The sequence below is a fragment of the Tinamus guttatus genome, unplaced genomic scaffold (assembly GCF_059628265.1).
Source record: "Tinamus guttatus ecotype Peru unplaced genomic scaffold, ASM5962826v1 Tinamus_guttatus_pri_ptg000446l, whole genome shotgun sequence".
NCBI classification, from domain to species: domain Eukaryota; kingdom Metazoa; phylum Chordata; class Aves; order Tinamiformes; family Tinamidae; genus Tinamus; species Tinamus guttatus.
The window spans coordinates 122,503-140,081 of NW_028288980.1; the positions used below are offsets into that span (position 1 = coordinate 122,503).

At 42.2% G+C, this 17,579-nt stretch overlaps 1 long non-coding RNA gene across 1 annotated transcript in view; it reads right to left on the reverse strand.

The window, feature by feature from the left end:
- Positions 1-17,579, reverse strand: part of LOC148593157 (uncharacterized) — a 263,837-nt gene that overhangs the window by 60,647 nt on the left and 185,611 nt on the right. The window lies entirely within an intron of this gene.

Genomic DNA, 17,579 nt, shown 5'->3' on the forward strand with positions numbered 1-17,579 from the left:
TTTGTTGTCACTAATGACCTCTTCTCTACCCAGCCTCTTGGACATAAACCCCGTATTTTCTCATTTTCACTCAGACTGACACAATAGTTGCTTTCAGGAAAAATGGTCTTTAATTAATCAACTTATTAGCAGATGTTCTCCCCAGGCTCTAATTTTTGGTCTAAGACTGTATTCCACTTTCCTTAGGGGAGAATTTAAGCCTGGTGAAAAATCAAGCTGTAAGAACTGAAATCCCTTCCTTCTCTTATTGCAAACTTTACCTCGTTGCTCCACCGGAGTGTTTTGATGCTGTAAAAGATTAACTGTTGAGCAGGCAGACCTTGGGGTCTCTGCTGTGAGTACCAATTAGCGCACCTTCTGATTAATGTGAGGCTCATTTACAGACAAAAGAAATTAGGAACACCAACGTACTCCCACAGTGATTGCCAAGTGGCCAGGTAATAGTAATAGCTCTTACTCATCCCTTGCCTTAAGGAAAACTGGGGCAGAGAAAAAAATGGAGCAAAACTTCCCCAAAATTAAATCTCTCCCCTGAATCATTCATTTTCTCCTCTGCAGATCATAATTTCACAGCTGTCTACATATAGAGATGAAACATGTTGTAGTTAACTGTCAATCAATATAAGGTCACAGGCTGTGGCTGCCCAAGAAGGAAAAGAAATGTTGTCCAGAATTTGTGCAGATTTACTTCTGAAGCTATTAAGCAGTTCTCCTTACTGCAGATTTATACAGCTACTAAAAGCAGCGCCTAATCTTTCTTGCCAAAATTAATGAATGACTCAAGCTTATTTACATATCTACTGCTCTTCTTCTGTAGTAATTTGATCCAGCATCTTTGTGCCGTGTAAAATAACAGTAAATGAATTGGGAAACATAGGGAACACTTTTCCCTCTTTGTTTCCTCTTGCCACTTCTGCACTTTAATTAGGCTCACTAATGTGTCTGAAATGGCAGATACAGAGAAAACAAGTCAGCAGCAAACTCCCATCCTGATGCTGAGGGTCAGCTGAGCTTTTGCGTGCACATCAGCAAGAAGAAATCACAGCCTGAGCTAGGAAATTGTGCTGGGATTGTGCTAATACCAATGAATTTAGGTCCCTGGGGTGCTTCGTAGCACAGCGTGGATCCTTGTCTTGCAGATTTCAGCATTAGTCGTTAACAATCCTCCTCAGTAAAAAACATGGGTACTTAATTGGCTGTGGTCACATCCTGACATCCTGACCCCTATGATGCTACTGAAGTTTGTAATGAGGGCATATCTGTCTAGAGTCCATACATTTTAAGGTCCCATCTCCAAGGCTGTAAACAATAATTCTGTATTTAGAACAGGTGGCAGCTTTGTACCTATTGCATGCTAGCCAGGAAGGTAAATACAACAGTGTCATCGTTACTGTGGTGTTACTGAAATTCTAGTATAGCCCAAAGTTGTCATAAAAGGAAGGACTACCTTATGCTAAATAATGGACAGGAACAGGAAAAATGATTCTACTCTGAATGATTTGCAGTCTCTTCGTAACAGAGTGAAAGGTAATGCATCATTTAGGAAAGATGTATAATAACAACACTCTTGAAGAAAATATCAGATGTGCTGGTTTTTGTAGCATAATGTGGTACATACAACTGGATCTATTAACTTGCATGTAAACATGCAGTCTTTGGTGTGCATGGACATCCTCAAAGCCAGAGCCGTGAGCTCTGGGTCAGAGCAAAATCAACAAAATGACCTTGCCTTTTTTCCTTTTTTTTTTTTTTTTTTTTTTTTAATGAATTACAGTTCATGGATGAGAAAACAATGAAAAAGAGCTACAAAAACACTCAGAAATGCTTGCGTGTTTAAAATCATTCTTCAGGTAATGTTTATACCAGGCAGAATAGTTGCAATGATGCATTTTAAATGTCTATTATGTTTTATGTTAGGATCCTGCCAGATTTCAAAGACCATTTCCCAGTGGACTAACTCAGTACTGGCATTGTCTTATGAATATGTCAGCTGTAATGCATCGCATTATATTTAACACAAAGATCCCATTGAGACTGAATTCCGCCTTTTCCTCCCACTCCTCAGGAGCAGGGGCTGAATCAGGGAGGGTCCTGGCCCCAGTCCATACCATGTTTAGGATACGTGCATGCTGCGTGCTCCCAAAAGGGCCTCATGTTCTTGCTCATTCCCGGCTTCCCTCTGCCTTATTGAGCAGTGCTGCGGAGCCGAGTTGGTGTCCCTGCCAGCTGGGGACAGCTGTGTTTCCTTGATGGATGAAGCAATCCCTTCCTGATACTCTGTGGGAGCCCGGATTTACTGGATCATATCCTCAGCTGGTGTAAATCACCCTGAGCCCATTAAAATTAACGAAGGTGCACTGATTTACTCCGAGGTGGCTACCACAGAATCAGGTCATTAATGACACCTAATGCCATCATATTTTTACACCACCACACACCTCACAAAAAACAGGTTTGAATGGTTCACAGCCATTTAGATGCCCTGGAAAGAAAAGGGGTATGAAATGTCCCATAATTCCTGTACCAGCCACTCATTTCTGGAACTGTTGGTCAAAATTTGAATGCTACGAGTGAAGAAAGACTTTAAAAAAAAATAACATTCAACCAGCTTTCAAGGGAGCTAAAAAATGCACACACATTCAAGGACTTTGCACTACACCGTTCACAGCCAACAGATTTCCGTCTCAGAAAACAAGATATTTGAGACAGAGATTTCAGCTGATCTCCTTGAGACAGAGATTTCAGCTGATCTCCTGTGACTGATGCATTGACATTTGCAGGAATCCTCACTCTCTCCCATCAATTTATTATTCATCTTTCACCATTTATCCAGGGATTGCTCAATACGGTCTACAAAGCTTCTTAAGGTTATCTTGTGCCGTACGTTCCCTATTAGTATTCACCCTTCAGACTCTGTATTGTCATTGAGTAATTTCACATTTTGGCCAAATCATCTATGAGTTACAACTGGGAAATGTTTTATCCTGGGAATTACCGCGCTTGCAGTTCTGTGCCAAGTAGATAATTGTAGCAGGATATTGTGAGGTGACTGCAGGGGTAAGTACTCTGTTGTTCTCTCCTCCGTATCCTGCATGAATGCAAACCAAAATCAGATGTGCTTTCTCAGGCATAATTTGAGTCCTTGAACAGATTGATATTCTCAGAGGCCAAATCAAACACAATAAATCCAAAGCACTCCTGACTCCCTCTTACCCTGAGGCATACAAATGACAAGTTTGCACCTGCAAAATGAAGCACCTATAACTGATCACTGCGCTTTTCACAGTTTTACATTTCAAATGATCCTGCGCCTATGCTCCAATATCTCACCAAGTCAATACTTAATGCTGCTTTTGCTCCTTAAGCCATGATATGAATAGAGTTGGGTGGATAAAGATGACTTCAGGGCAGGAGTTTAACTCACAGAATCTTTATTGCTAGTGATAAGATAAAAGACAGAGGGAAAAATAGCTTCTCTCAGTTCCCTGGATAAGTTTATAATGCTAATTACTTAAAATTGAATCTTTTTCCTCATTATTTTATTAGTGCGTTCCAATCACTTTAGTCTGGAAATCTTTGAGATATAGCAAAATCTTGTAGTGCCAATTTCTGCATTAAAAAAATATAAGGCATGGTGTTGTTTGAATGGATCCCGAGTTTTAGCTGCATAATCAGCAAATCCATGGATTTTAGAAATCCAGTATGCACATATCATAAATTCTCTCAATTTTTCTGGTCTTTTTTTTAGGTACTTTGTTTCTTCACCTTAATCTATTCATAAAATTAAAACTACAAGGGCTATATTCCTCTTTTCTTTACAGGTGATATGAAGCAAGAGCTAGTGCCATAAGCTTATTTGTAAAATCATCTAAGCCCTATTTTCAGTGAGATTTTTAATAATTGATAGTCCATGCTGATAAACTGGCTCTCTTTCTTTCCTGGAGAACGGGCTCTGTCATTTTTCAAGTACAGAGTCATGAATATACAGCCCTTGTCAATTACTTACTTTATACCGTGATACTTGCTGGAATAAAATATTTTATTATTGGTGGCGGTGGTTTTAGCTTTTTGGATTTCATTTGTTTGATTTTTACCTGAAATTCAGAGGGGAGAATTTTGCAAATGCCCCCACACTGTCTTTTGTTTCCCCAGCCATTCATTTTGTTGTGTCGTCCTGGTACCAGGTTCTCAGTGTGATGGTGGATGAGTTGCTACATATTTAGGTTACGTGCCATCTGGAGTCTCATGATAGCCAGCTCCTTGGAGGGTGTTTCATCCTGGCTGTTGAGTCTGCACTATGTGTCACAGCTGACAACACGGCCCTCTTGGATATTGCAAGACATTGCAATCCGTTTTTCTGGACTGCTGCTTGGCTTAGGTTTTACATACCTAAAGATCCTTTAAGGGCAACCATTTGGGAGAACTCGCTGTTCTTGGCACAACATGTGAAAACGCCATCACTAAGAGAAGTTCTGTTCTCGCAGACCTCACTCCAGGTGTGCTCAGGATACATCTCTTCTAGTGCCAGGACCCATCCTCAGGTGTAATCCAGTCTTAGTGGGAAAATCACCTCCCTGCTTTGCAATCAGCAGCAGCTGAGGGCTATTCTTTGCTCTCTGTTTAAACCAAATTTTGCAGCCTTTGAAGTGACACTACTGTGAAGCAGGGCACTGCAGGTTGCCAGCCAAGGCTGCCAAGTTGTAGGATGCCAAGTTATTAAGAAAGAAATGTATATCTGGCAACCCAGCATCACTACCAAGTACAGTAGAGCATGTGCACTGCAATATTGACTTATTATTTCTCTTGGCACAGTTGCTGAGTAGGATGCTGTAGAGCATCATAACTAGGAACTCAGTGTTTACCCAGATCCCCTTTGTGCTTGATGTTTTATGAATACAGGACAGCGAAACTGTCTCTGCCATCACGACTGGAGAACCTCTCCAGTTTCCTTTGTCATCCGTAATGTCGGAGAAGCCTGTGAGCATCCCATGATCCCTGTCACTGCATAGCCTCAAGCCTGTCCTCCTCCTCTGGGCAAGAAGTGGCTGCCCATCCACCCAGCCCTGCAGAACAAGAAACTCTTGCTCCTTCATGCACACCACACAGCTCACGTGATGGCATCTCAGCTGTCTAGCCCCAGGCTCAGACACCCTGGGGAGCATGAGGATGATTCATTTCACGTCTGCAGCAGTGTCCCAGCTCTATTCCCTGGAGGGGATGAGAGTAATGTGTGCATGGATGCCAGCATCCCATCAGGCTGAGTTGTGTTAACATCCAGCAAAACCCATCACAGAGCCCTCAGAGGAGGATGGGGCTTCAGGATGAACAGGAGCAGTGCTGATCACCAGCACCAAAGGGGATGCCTCCTACAGAAGCTAAAAAGAGAGGATTAATCACAGGGTTATCTGAATTCCTTGCCTTTTGCTCTGCAGTCTGGCTTAACCTTTCTTCAGCCTGGTTTGCGAGGTGCAGACCTGAACCACAACTCACCTCTGCCAAGCCACGTCCAGACCTGGCCATTCCTAGCAGGTACATCTTCATTCATGTATTCGCACATATGTGTTCCTGGGGGAACCACAAACTCTTTTTTGAAACCATCTCCCTGAATTCATTGAGTCCAGGATTAAGACTGTGTCTGATCTCATCAACACATTAAATATTACGCTTATCACACAGGTAGCAGCAATAACTCTAGGATAATTAATTACCTCAGGTACTTGAGCTCTCAGAAAACTCTACAGTGTTTCTGTAAGTCATTAATATAATTTAACTGTACAGCGAACACAACAAATTAAAATACAGAAACAAATCAATCCTTTTTTTTTTCTGTTTATTAGACTTTCAGTTTGTCATCATCGTTAGCAAGTATGAGTCATCAGAGCTTGTTTATATTGCTCATGCAGGTAGTTGCCGTAGCACTTGGGATGCTGCATTTGCAGTCTGAACGCGTAGTATTGGCTTTACTAGGGACAGCTTACAATGCTGATCTTTAAATACTTTCACTTTTCTGTTGTTTTCCAATTTTTTTTTAATACAGAACTCCCTTGGGAATTTTCATAGATAAAAACCTGTTAAAAGACAATGGCATATTAATATCTATTAGCATGTCATCATGATATATCAGTATCTAGTAATATTTTTTAGTATTTTTAACTCTCTGAGCATCAAGACATCAATTAAGCTTAAATAAATTAAAAATATCAATCCAGTTTCTCCATCAGTATGACCTGTTACAGCTACAAAAAAAGGCTGAATTTCCTTCTAGTAAGCACAATGCCACACTGATTTACACTGTTTTATTTGGCCAGAGTATCAAGGCTGCAGAAGATTTGTATTGCTATCAGAAGTGAGTCGGGGTAGGCTTCAGTTTGACTAAATCCAATCCAAGCCCACATAAAATTCACCTAAGCATCAAAGAACAGTCTAATCCACCTGCTTTCCATTACCACCTTGTAAGGCACCTAAATCATAGAATCATAGAATCATTATGGTTGGAAAAGACCTTCAGGATCATCGAGTCCAACTGTAAGTCCCTCAACACAAAGTAAGTGCCTCATCTAGAGCTTTCTTTAACACTGCCAGGAATGGTCACTCCAGCACCTCCAGGGCAGCCTGTTCCAATGCTTCACTATCTTCCCGTGTAGAAAAGTTTCCTAATATCCAACCTAAACCTCGTCTTGTACAACTTGAGGCCATTTCCTCTTGTCCTAGGCACAAGGCACAAATCCACTGGGGTGCTCTTCAAGCATTTAATTGGCAAGTGTAGCACATCCTCCCCTTGTGCCCTGAAGGTATGGGACAGATTGACACTTCTTGGAGTTAAATAGGCAGCTGCCCAAACTGCTTTGGTCTCCCAGAGACACCTGAGGGCCTGAGCACAGCTGGTCTTGGCCTTGGAACTGGGGTTGGCAACAGATTTGGTGTTGGCATGGATGTTGGCCTTGGCATTGGTGTTGGCCTAGGCATGGGTGTTGGCAATGCCTTTGGTGTTGGCATTGATGTTGGCCTCGACACTGGTGCTGGCTTTGGCGTTGGTGTTGGCAATGCCTTTGGCATTGGCCTTGGTGTTTACAGAGGCCACGACACCTCTGCCTTTCCTTCCATCCCCTGTGACTGAGGCCAGACGGTCAGGCTCTCAGGAGACCTGTGGACAACCTTCCTTGGGACATGAAGCAGGAGCCTTCCTAATCCTGACACAGCCCTACTGCAGGGACACAGCGAAGGCTGAAGGGCCCCATCTGCACAGAGGGACCTAAAACCAACAGCTCTTTTCCTGGTGCTTGAAGGAGGAGGCAGGACTGCTGTAGGTTTGACAAAACTTGTATAGCTGAGAAGGGGGCTGATCAAGGGAGAGTCTTCATTTCAAACTCCCTCCCCAAGAAGCAGTGTCGGTTAAGGTGGATTTCTAACTTACGATTTACCGTCTGTGGTTAAATCCACTGTGCATGTGGACACATGTGTGTGTGTTTTGCTTTCATTTCCTTTATAAATTAGATTTAAGACAAATGGTATTCCTTGTACACTGCTTCCGTTACCCAATTATCTATAATTTCTCTTTAACAATCATTACAGTTCAGTCCCTCTGGATTTCTGCTAGCCTAATATTCATTAGCGTATTTGCTCACACTTGAGGAGAAAAAGATAGAAAAAAATAATTTAAAAAAAAAAAAGAAAGTGAAAGAAAACCCTAAAATAAGTGGATATTGCAGGGTTTGTTTAAGATCGAGATTCAGCTGAAGGCAGAGCTTATAACAAAACAGTTCCTAATTCTGTGTGTACAAGGCAGATGGCAAGCCGGGGATTTCTCCCATTCTCCTGCAAAACCCAGGGGATCTGTGTAGCCAAAGCAATGCAGATCTGTGTGGGTAATAGTGTCACAGGCTTTGGGGGAGCACACGGGGCAGAGCACGAAGGCCAGTTTGGCACACAGCAAACCTTTGGGAGCATCTAAACTGCAGACCCCTGAGAGACAACGCCAGGCAGTGCTGGAATTGGGACAAAAATGCTTTATTTGAAGACGTGTGCATCCCTCCAGTGTGTGCGTGGCAAGCTGAGAGCCTTGAGAAGTTTCACACCCACTATACATTGGGGTCTGTGCTCTGTATGAGCATGTTGATTTAGCTCAGTGGGAAGGTATGGAGAACGTGCCGGGACAGAGAAAAATATTTCTGGAAACCACTTCTGAGGAGCCATTCAGGAACATTTAGACATACTTTTAGAACTTTTAGAAAATACCAGAAATGCCAGCTTTGACAAGATTGCCTTTGCCTGCAGCCCAGGGAAGACTAGGAAGAAAGCAGAGTATTCAGAGAGCAGCCCTCTCCTCAGACATTTCTTTTTCTCCTCAGAGTAAAATTCTCTTCTAAGGCCCACAAACCTATCATTTGTGCACTGTAATTTGCCTTCCATAATTGCACCACAAGTTACACAGAGCTTGGGTTTCTAGTCTTGGCTTTCTTATTGCTTCCAACCAGAAACGAGAGCAGGAAAAAAAGAAAATTTCTTCTCCATCTTTTTTTTTTTCTTTTCCTTTTTTCTTTTTTTTTTTTTCCTTTTTTTCTACTTCAAAAATAAAGAAGTTGCTGCTTCTGGTGATGTGTTTGCATTGGTGGGGTTATGTTTGCCCAAACTATCCCTAGCAGCCAAAAAGGTCCTGTGTGCAATACATTACCTTTACACTACAGAGTGGTGAAGAATCAGCAAATACAAAGAATCAGACATTTGCTTAGAATAAGGGAAAGAGTGTCGTGCTTAAACACTCTTATCACTCTCCTGGGTTTTTGACCAATTCTGTAAAATCTGTCCCCACTCCCTGGCCTGCCTTGCTCCCTTCTGGAGAATTAAAGGCATATTAATTCTGGAGAATTAAATGACATAATATGGGTCGAGAAGCTAAATGGTGATAGAAACTGTTTTTCAGGACCCCTTGGTCCTAGCAGGGGATTTTAGTAAGCTACTGAGGAAGTTGTTTTGCACATGTTACGGAAATAACAGAGAAATGAGACGTACAAATGTACATATCAGGCTTTCAGTCCTTGAGGCCATTTTCAAAATTATAACATGCAGCATAAGGATCCTTTTCCTTTCTTTACAATTCTTAAAACAGTTTTCAAGCATGGGTGCTGACAATGTAGGCAATTCCCTCTGCTATTCTGTCAAGATCCTGGAATAGTTATTATCAGTTAGCTACATTTGATTTGTTTCTCCCCAGTCCCTCTCATTTGCTGTATGCTTCTCCATCACATTTCTCATCCTCCTTATTTTGCTGCTTATGAGCAACTCCCCACCCCATTCCATCTTCCTATGGGCCTAACACCTCTCCATCCAGCACGAATCTGGGTTGAGCACCTACATGAGGGCACAAAATGCAATCCAGGCAGCCCTGCCCCAATTCCAGCACAGGAATCATCCTCCCCATGCTCTTCCCCCCCAAACCTGGCTCTCCTGTGTTGTACAAACACTAGCAACAGTGAGAAGCTCAGCTGCACTGGTATTACCTTTGCTTTTCTCATATCTTCCTGAAGCCACCCCGATCATACATATTGTATTATATTGTATTGTATTTCTTTGCTGTCTCTTACTTTTCTAGATCTACCTACAGAGGCAAAATTTAGGTCTGCTGATAGACCTCTCCAAGCTCTCTAGGTCCTTTATTTCTGCAGTTCCACACCTCTGTGAAACAGTAGATGTTGGGCTACTGCGGTACATCCAAAGAGGTACCCAGAGGACTGAAGCTTTAGGATGTAGCTGCAGTTTTAGGATGTTATGCCATCATGATTTCAGTACACACAAGTAGTGTTTGTCAAAACCAAGAGAAGCAAAATCATAGCGAAGGACGAAAAATCTGGAGGGTCTGTTCAGTCTCCTGCTAACCTTTGCCTCAGCCCTGATGTTTGGTTAGTTAATTGCCTTGTGAGAGAGAGGAAAGAGACTTGAGGGCTTCGAGAGCGTTAGACAAAATCCTTGGCTGATGTAGACTACTGAGCACTGTTGCAACACTGTCATCCCATTGATAAACACAGGGAGATACAGGAAACCGAGCTGGGACAAGAGGAGAAGCCAGGCCCTCTATTTTGGGTTAGTCACTGTTGGAAGAGTCTCCAAACTCCAAAAAGGGAGTAAAGAACCAAGAGGGGGCAAAAAGACTATCAGTGTTTTGGTGAAAAAGGCTCAGAGAACTGCCACAATTTTTATTTTCCCTCCACCTGTGAAATTGCTTCTCTAGCCCACAATTACCCATGGCAGCAGCAGCGGCTTGTTCCTACGGAGCAGCTGCTAAACGGTGTCTTCCAGGCGAATCTGACAATAGTTATCGTGCAGAGGGCTCTCTTACATCACGTGGCAGCTCCAGGTTGACATTAAGCATCATGCAATTAACCTGTCATTATGTCTCCATCCAAAATTAGCATTCATAGTCACTAATGGGGATTCGTGACCTGTTTTTTGAAACAGAAGAGCAGAGTGTACTTTCTAAAAGAACACACTTGCAGTATGATTTTCTAAACGGTATTTGAAAAATGTTGTAATTGGGTTAAAAAAGGCATTTGATGCTCTGACCCCCTTCAGAAACCTTCTGTGTTGTGTAGCCTCTACCTGTTTTTTTTTTCCTCTTGCCAACCTTTGAGAGAAGAGATGCAGAAGGGAGGTACTGTTTTTTTTCTTCTTTTCTTCCAGACAAAGATTTTCAAAGGTATAGTCATCATTTATTCAGATATAATATCAGCAAAAGATCATTTTCCTGTCTTTTTAACCCTACAAATGATGGAGGGAATAACAATTTTTGAAAAGAACAGGAAAAAAAGAGTAGGGGCAATTGCCCTGAACATTCAGAGAATTCAGAGTAGTACAGACTTATTTTCCTATAGAAAAAGTTTAGCCTGTAAATCAAATCAACTGTGTGCAGTGTATATGTATGGAGAAAGTGGGAGAACAAAAGATAATGCAAACGGCCTGTTAAAACCACTCGTCCTAACCTCATGAAATGCCTGACAAACTCATCCTATTCAAGTAAGTGATTTATAAGTGACACATGGTTATGATAAGGACAGCAGTTCTGTAGAGATATTTTTGCACATATTCATACGTGTGTGTGTGTGTTCCTGTGTGTGTGTGTGTAAAAACACATAGGAAAATCTGGCTATAATCCAGCATGAAAAAGCGTCCTCTGTCCTTGCAGTGACCAGTGCTTTGCTAGGCAATAAGGTAGGTTGAGCGATTTATTACAGAAATTCTGTTTGTATTAGAAAAATCACTTCTGGAACTTAAAATCACAGATTAGCACAGCCTGAAGCATCTCTGTCAGGAGCAAAAGCTTTTCTTCCACTGCACAAAGTATCCAATTTCTTCTGAAAAACTCCAAGAGGAGCTTGTTTGTTTTTTACCAGGCTTCCTTTTATTCAAGGAAATGCTAACAATTTTACTCCTGCAGAGCAGGGGAACAGCTCAGCCATGCGATCAAGGCTCCAGCACGGTGCAGGCCGAGGATCCGGAGCCACTCCGGAGGCAGATGTCAGAGGAAAAATCCAAGGAAGTGCAGCTGCGCTCCCAAGGCACCTGGGAGGGCCAGGATGCGCAATGACATTGAGCAAACAAAAATCCAAAGGACTGCAGCCTTGGAAAATCCTCTGAGGATTGGAAAACTGGCTATTTTGGGACACTGGAAAATAGATTAGGAAATCGACTATTGCCTTGGAAATTTGGGTTTAGAAAACCCTTGTTTGTGATGGCAGCTCCACCCAAACACGAAGGTCATGCTCAGGTTGTGACGCAGGGCTGGACATGCTCATGCCTAACCTGAGGAAGAAGAGGAGGCACGTCTTCATCTTGCTTGGATCTGGCAGCTCGTGGCCAGTTAATTCAGATTTGGGCTGTAGCACAAAGAAGACCTGCGCACAAGGGCAATTCAGCTGCAAAGCAGCAAGTGAAAGGTTGATAAGGAAGGTGACTCATGGTAATTTACTGCTGCTTGGATCATCAGGAGAGGAAAAGCTCAGGAGGGGAATTCTCAAGAGAATTCCAGGTGTTAGGAAATGAGAGTGGACTGCATGGGGATGTTACCAGGATGGACATGTTTGACAAAAGAAGAAACTTGGAGAGGTCTGCTGGTGGGCTTGCAAATTGTGCATGGAACCAAACCTGGCGCTGGGCCCTCTCCAAGCCTGCAGGGCCCTCTTGATGTGATGTGCATGAATGAGTTGTCTTTCTTCCTCTTGCCAGCTGATTTATTTCAGTAAATTCTCACCATGCAGCATCAGCAGTTCTCACCGTGTTGCCTGAGGGAATGCATAAATCCTGGGGAATGGCTATTGGGGGTCATGGCACATGTATCTATAAGATCAACCTGTAATTGAGTCCAGCATAACTCACGATTATCTTGTCACAAGGAATTTAAGGTGGGCTGAAACTGTTTGCTTTGTCATTATTTTTGGGGGGAGGGGGATATTGTGGTAATATGGATCATCATAAACTGCATCGGGCCGGGATTTATGAACACAGCCTGGGTGTCTGGTTCCTGCTAGGGGAGGGGATGCAGCAAGGAAATGCAAGGAAGCAAGAGTGTTTGTTGAAAGAGCACCAAGACAATGGAAATTCAGAGCATCCTTTGTGGCTCACAGGACGGGTGGCTCTCCAGTACAGCTCAGCATCCTGACGTCCTAAACAGGAACAAGCCTCATGCTGTGAGACAGCCTGGGAATGGCGCTGCCAGCTGGTGCATTGCTGATTTTTCATTACAGACTTTTTCTATATATTTCTGTTTTGTTTTGCAGCTCTATCACTGGTGATGTTTCGGGTGCTTCAATAGCAGTAATATTAACAGTGCAAAATATTGCCACGTTAAAAAAAAAAAAAAAGAGGTAAGGGTGCTGATAGTCATAAGGAGAGCAAAACCTTTGTAGATGTATGTCAGCACCTTCTCTTTTGGTGATCCAAACAAAAATCTCGGTGCAAAACCAGCAACTGAACTCTGTCACCAAGAAAAGAGCTTATTTCTGCAAAGGAGCAATGCTCAGAAAGCATAAAACTTGTCACCTGAGAAGGCCACCCCTCCAGTACCCATTCAGTGGCCTGTTAGTGACATGGTTTGGTCTCTACTAGCTGTTTGCTTCCACCTTCCCTACCTACCGTTGATATCAATTAGCTCAGATCTGTTCTTGCTGCTGCTGCTGTTTTGTGCTTTTAATGCGTGTTTCTGTTCTCTGCAGGCTGGGACCAGCTGCCTCTGTCTCAAGTGCTGTTCATGTTTATGAATGAGCTGCTGCATGCAATCAGCAAGCGTACAGGAAAGCAGAGCAATAGGTAACACAGAAGATACTGGTTCATTCCTCCGTGCTGCTCTTTTGCTGCTTAATTAATTTTTCTCTCAGCCTTCCTAGTTATAAAACTTGGCCATGAATGCCTTCAGCTAGAGGAACGTGGTGGTGTTTTCCTTTTTTTTTTCTTTCTTTCCACTTTTTATTTGCATGCTTTCTGCTCCAGCATGTGGTAGATAGATATTTCCCCATTGTTCTTCAAGTTCTTGCAAGTCCACCTGACATGTAGCTATTTCTGGGTACTTGGCCTGCTGCACACCACAGCCATCACCAATGAACATGTTAGGGCTCAGTCCCATGGGCAGATCCTCCTCCCTTAGAAAGTCACTCTGCATAAGCAGATCCGTGATGTCTATGTCCATGCCCTTAGCCTGCAGCAAATGCCAGGCATCCAGTTTGCTTTAGATCACTCAGAAAGAGGGCTAAGTGAAAGTTGCGCTATTTTGCATTTCCCGTGGGCTCTGTGCAAGCAGCCTCTGCGGCTCATCTGCTGCATATTGATCCGTTACTGCTCTGCCTTGGTAACCTCAGCTGTGCTGGCATCCTGAGACCCAGGTGCATTAAGACCGTGAAAAACACATGCAAGTTTTTCTTTCTTTCACCCTGAATAATATATATGCTACCCTGTTTTCTGTGGTAGCTCTACCCTGCTCACTAAGCAGCTAGCTAGTCCTGATAAAGCTTCAGAAATATGTGCTATGTAGGGATATGACTTAGGCTTTTTTTCCTTCCTGCTAAGAGTGTTTTGGGCCCATTTGCCCTGCTCCTGTCAGTCTTTGCTTTGCTGTGATTTATCTTCCTATCATGTAGGTGTCTCTGTGTGAGATGTCCTGTTAGTGCAGCTCCCTTATGGCTATCCACATTCATGCAAACACTGGCTTGCATCTGGCTGGGCTGCCAGGAAAATGTCTGTGTGCAAGGGCTGATTTCTTTTGAAGACCTTTCTCTTTTACCTTTGTGTAGCGGCTCCCTGAAGAAGACCTAGGCTGGGATACAGCAACTTCACCTCTTCTCGCAGTGTGGCTCCTATAAAATAGTGAATGAAAACTTGGTAGCCTTCCCCCTCAGAGTTCACTGCAAGATCTTAGCCAGACTGTACTCCTCAAGCAAGGCATGGTTTGACTCACAGGTTAGTGGTACAAGCTTCAATCCATTGCAATGCCACCTGCTTCTACTGCAAAAGAATTTGAGTGATTCCTACACCCTACCATCCACAGTCCTCTCATATTTGCTAAAAGATCTGTTTTACTCTGTTATTATTTTTTTTCCTTTTTGCTTTCTTTTTCCTTTCTTCTTTTTCTGACAATAACTATGATAAATTGCTGCACTGAGAAGTAGAGGGGAAGACCACAAACCTAATTTTCCTCCTCCTCAAGTCACCCCTCATGGTTTTAACTGCCAGCCAGTCTGACTGCAGCCTTGCTATGCTTTTTGATTAATGTTAATTGAATAATATCAATAATAATATTAATAGGACATGAATAATTATTGAGACAATTGAGACATTGAGTCACTGTAAGTAATATTCTCCTCATTGTCAAGAGAGCTTGAGAACTTGCTGGGCTTTAATGAAAATCCCATATGGGGTCTTTAAAATAAACCCCCAAGTATCTTTTCAGCATGTTCTCCAGGGATAGCTTAGTATGTCATTTAAGTTGTCTACTTTTTTTTTTTTTGCACTTTTAATTCAAAGATGGAAATATTGAGTGAACTCAAGGGTTCGAGAGGGCCAGAGCAAGTGATATTAAAGGCTTTTCCTGGCCTTAAAACATATAAATGTATGAACAGGTCCTCCAGCAAGGTAAGAGCCAATCCACTTAGGCCTTACAGAGCTATATGAGCTCTTTAAGGTAATTTTAAATAAAAATTCCTTTTTTTTCTTTTTAATCCAAGAGAAAGCAAGCATATTCAACTTTGACCTGATTTGCTCAATGAAAAGGCATTGTAGCTGTTCCCTTCAGCAAAAAGTCAGTATTTTCTAAAAGGACAACTGAAAAACCTGTCTTCTAGTGACCCTCCTGAATTTCAATTGAAGTTTTCTTTTGTGAAATTGGTGTTCTCAGGAAGCTTTTTTCTAGCACACTCTCTGGTTCATTAGACAGCATTCGTCTCCTTCAGTGACTGCCTAACCTTCACTTTTCTTCTTCAATCCACAAAAGATTATGCAATTCTTATTATTAACACTTAACTTTTCATTCGATCCATGGATGATATATTGAAAAATATTATAATGAAAATAAGCAGCATATCGAATAAGGTTGCTAAGAAAATGAAAATGAGAAACTCATCCATCCATTCCATTATTTTATCTGGGCTAAAGGTCCTTAACGTCTGAGAATCAGATGTTCCACTGTGTGAGAAATGATCTTGCAAGTAGTGAGCCACAAGCCTTACAGGCCCTCCTCAAAAGTGAGGCCAGCGAGTCTGTTAGAAAGCACACAAAATGCCAGCATCAATGCCAGCGGGACCTGAACTCTAAATTGAACCAACAATGAGAACCATTCAAGGTTTTTAAAGAGTAAAATGATGATTTTTCAAACTCATCTTATCTGCTGTCTGATGTAGTTAAGAAAAAGCAAGTCTTGAAAATGCACATCAATTTGTATTGTTAAAGTTACTAACAGTTGTTAGCTACTAAAGCTACTAACTAGTTGTTAGTTGTTGTTGAAAGCAGACTGGTGTCATTCAAAAAAAAAAAAAAACACTGATAATCCCTAATAAAGGCCCTGATAATCCTTAATATAGGTACCTTACCTTTTACATCAAGAAAGAATGGGCAGTGGGGAAGAATTTGCACAGTAAAACATTCTCAAGCACATCTACATTTGAGTTGCTGAGGCCTATCCAGGCCTTAAGCTGTGTAACAAGAAGAAATTTAAACTATTCAGAGTGATGCTCCTTCAGGATCTAGACTGACTACAGAGATCCTCTGTAAGGGGCCGCTCCAATACTCACCTGTTTGGTACTATCATGTCCAACAGAGCCACTGAGAGAATACACAGAACCTAATGGTGAAAGTTATTCTGGGGGAAAGGGAAGGAAGAAAAAAACACTTTAATGGTTACAACCCACTAAAGGATATTAGTAAGGCAAAGTATGAAGGTAGAAGTAATATTTTCTATTAGATCAACTGACAGAAATCACACTCTGAAGAAGCACTTTTTCAACAAAAGCACATCCATCTTTTTCCCTAGTTATGTCAGCCAATCTAATAAATCCGCGAGTCTCCTTCTCTTATATATCTTGTTTCACATCATCTTCCAGCATTTCATGCAAGGACACAAATGTGGGCAGAGCTCAGACCTGTCAATCTAAAACAGCTTTTCAGAGTACTTGCTGCCTAAGATCTAAGAAGCTTCTGAATCATTGCAGCTGGACTGTTTCCAGATCAGAGTCAGGGTCTTCTTCCGAGGCCTGAGGACCCATAGCTGCTCAGATTATGCCCTTTCCATTGGCACATGGGCTTTGAGATGAGGAAAAAAAGAAAAAACAGAAAGCCCAGGTCCTCCCCAAGGCCAAGGAGGTCTGCATTTTAGGGAAAGGTGTTGCCTTGAGTTGTTCGATAAAAGGCATTAGTGTTGCAACCAGTTCAGTTTCTCATTAACCACCTGAGATATTAAGCAGTGTGTTGGAAACCCCTTCAGCCATCCCCTTTTGCCACTACTGGTTCCAGCACCCAGCAGGTGGGAGGAATCCTATTTGCTTACCTCTGTAAAGCATTTTAAGTCCTACTGTCTTCAGTGAGTAAAGCCCTGTTCAATATCTGCATGATAACTATTCATTGTTTTTATTACGGAAAATTGAAGAAATCAGTATCGTTCTTTCTCTCCCTTGCTTTTCCTCATGCCTTTGCATTTTGAGATTGTCCTAAGCCTATATACACTTGAATTAGAGAAATGTCTGTTTTCTACTAGCAATAAAACTTTACATTTTTCCCCCCTACCGATTTTTCATAGATTCATGGATCCATAATCATTCACGTCACAGACTGAGGGAGATGAGGCTGGGACAGGATAATAGCCTCTAAATCCCCTTCTGTAAGCACTCAGATCTTCCCTGTCAGCAAGATTAAAACGGTCAACAGCAGTCTTCGCGTGTCTGTATCTCACACTGAGCTTTCACCACTGGACTGGTGACTGGCAGGGAGAAAAACACAGAACTGCTGCTGTGCCCAATGCTACTGAGATAGAGACGGAAGAAAGCAGAACTGTCACCTCTTGCGATTTTTCCAAGGACAGGTGAATGCAAAGAAAAGGGAAGAGTAAGGAA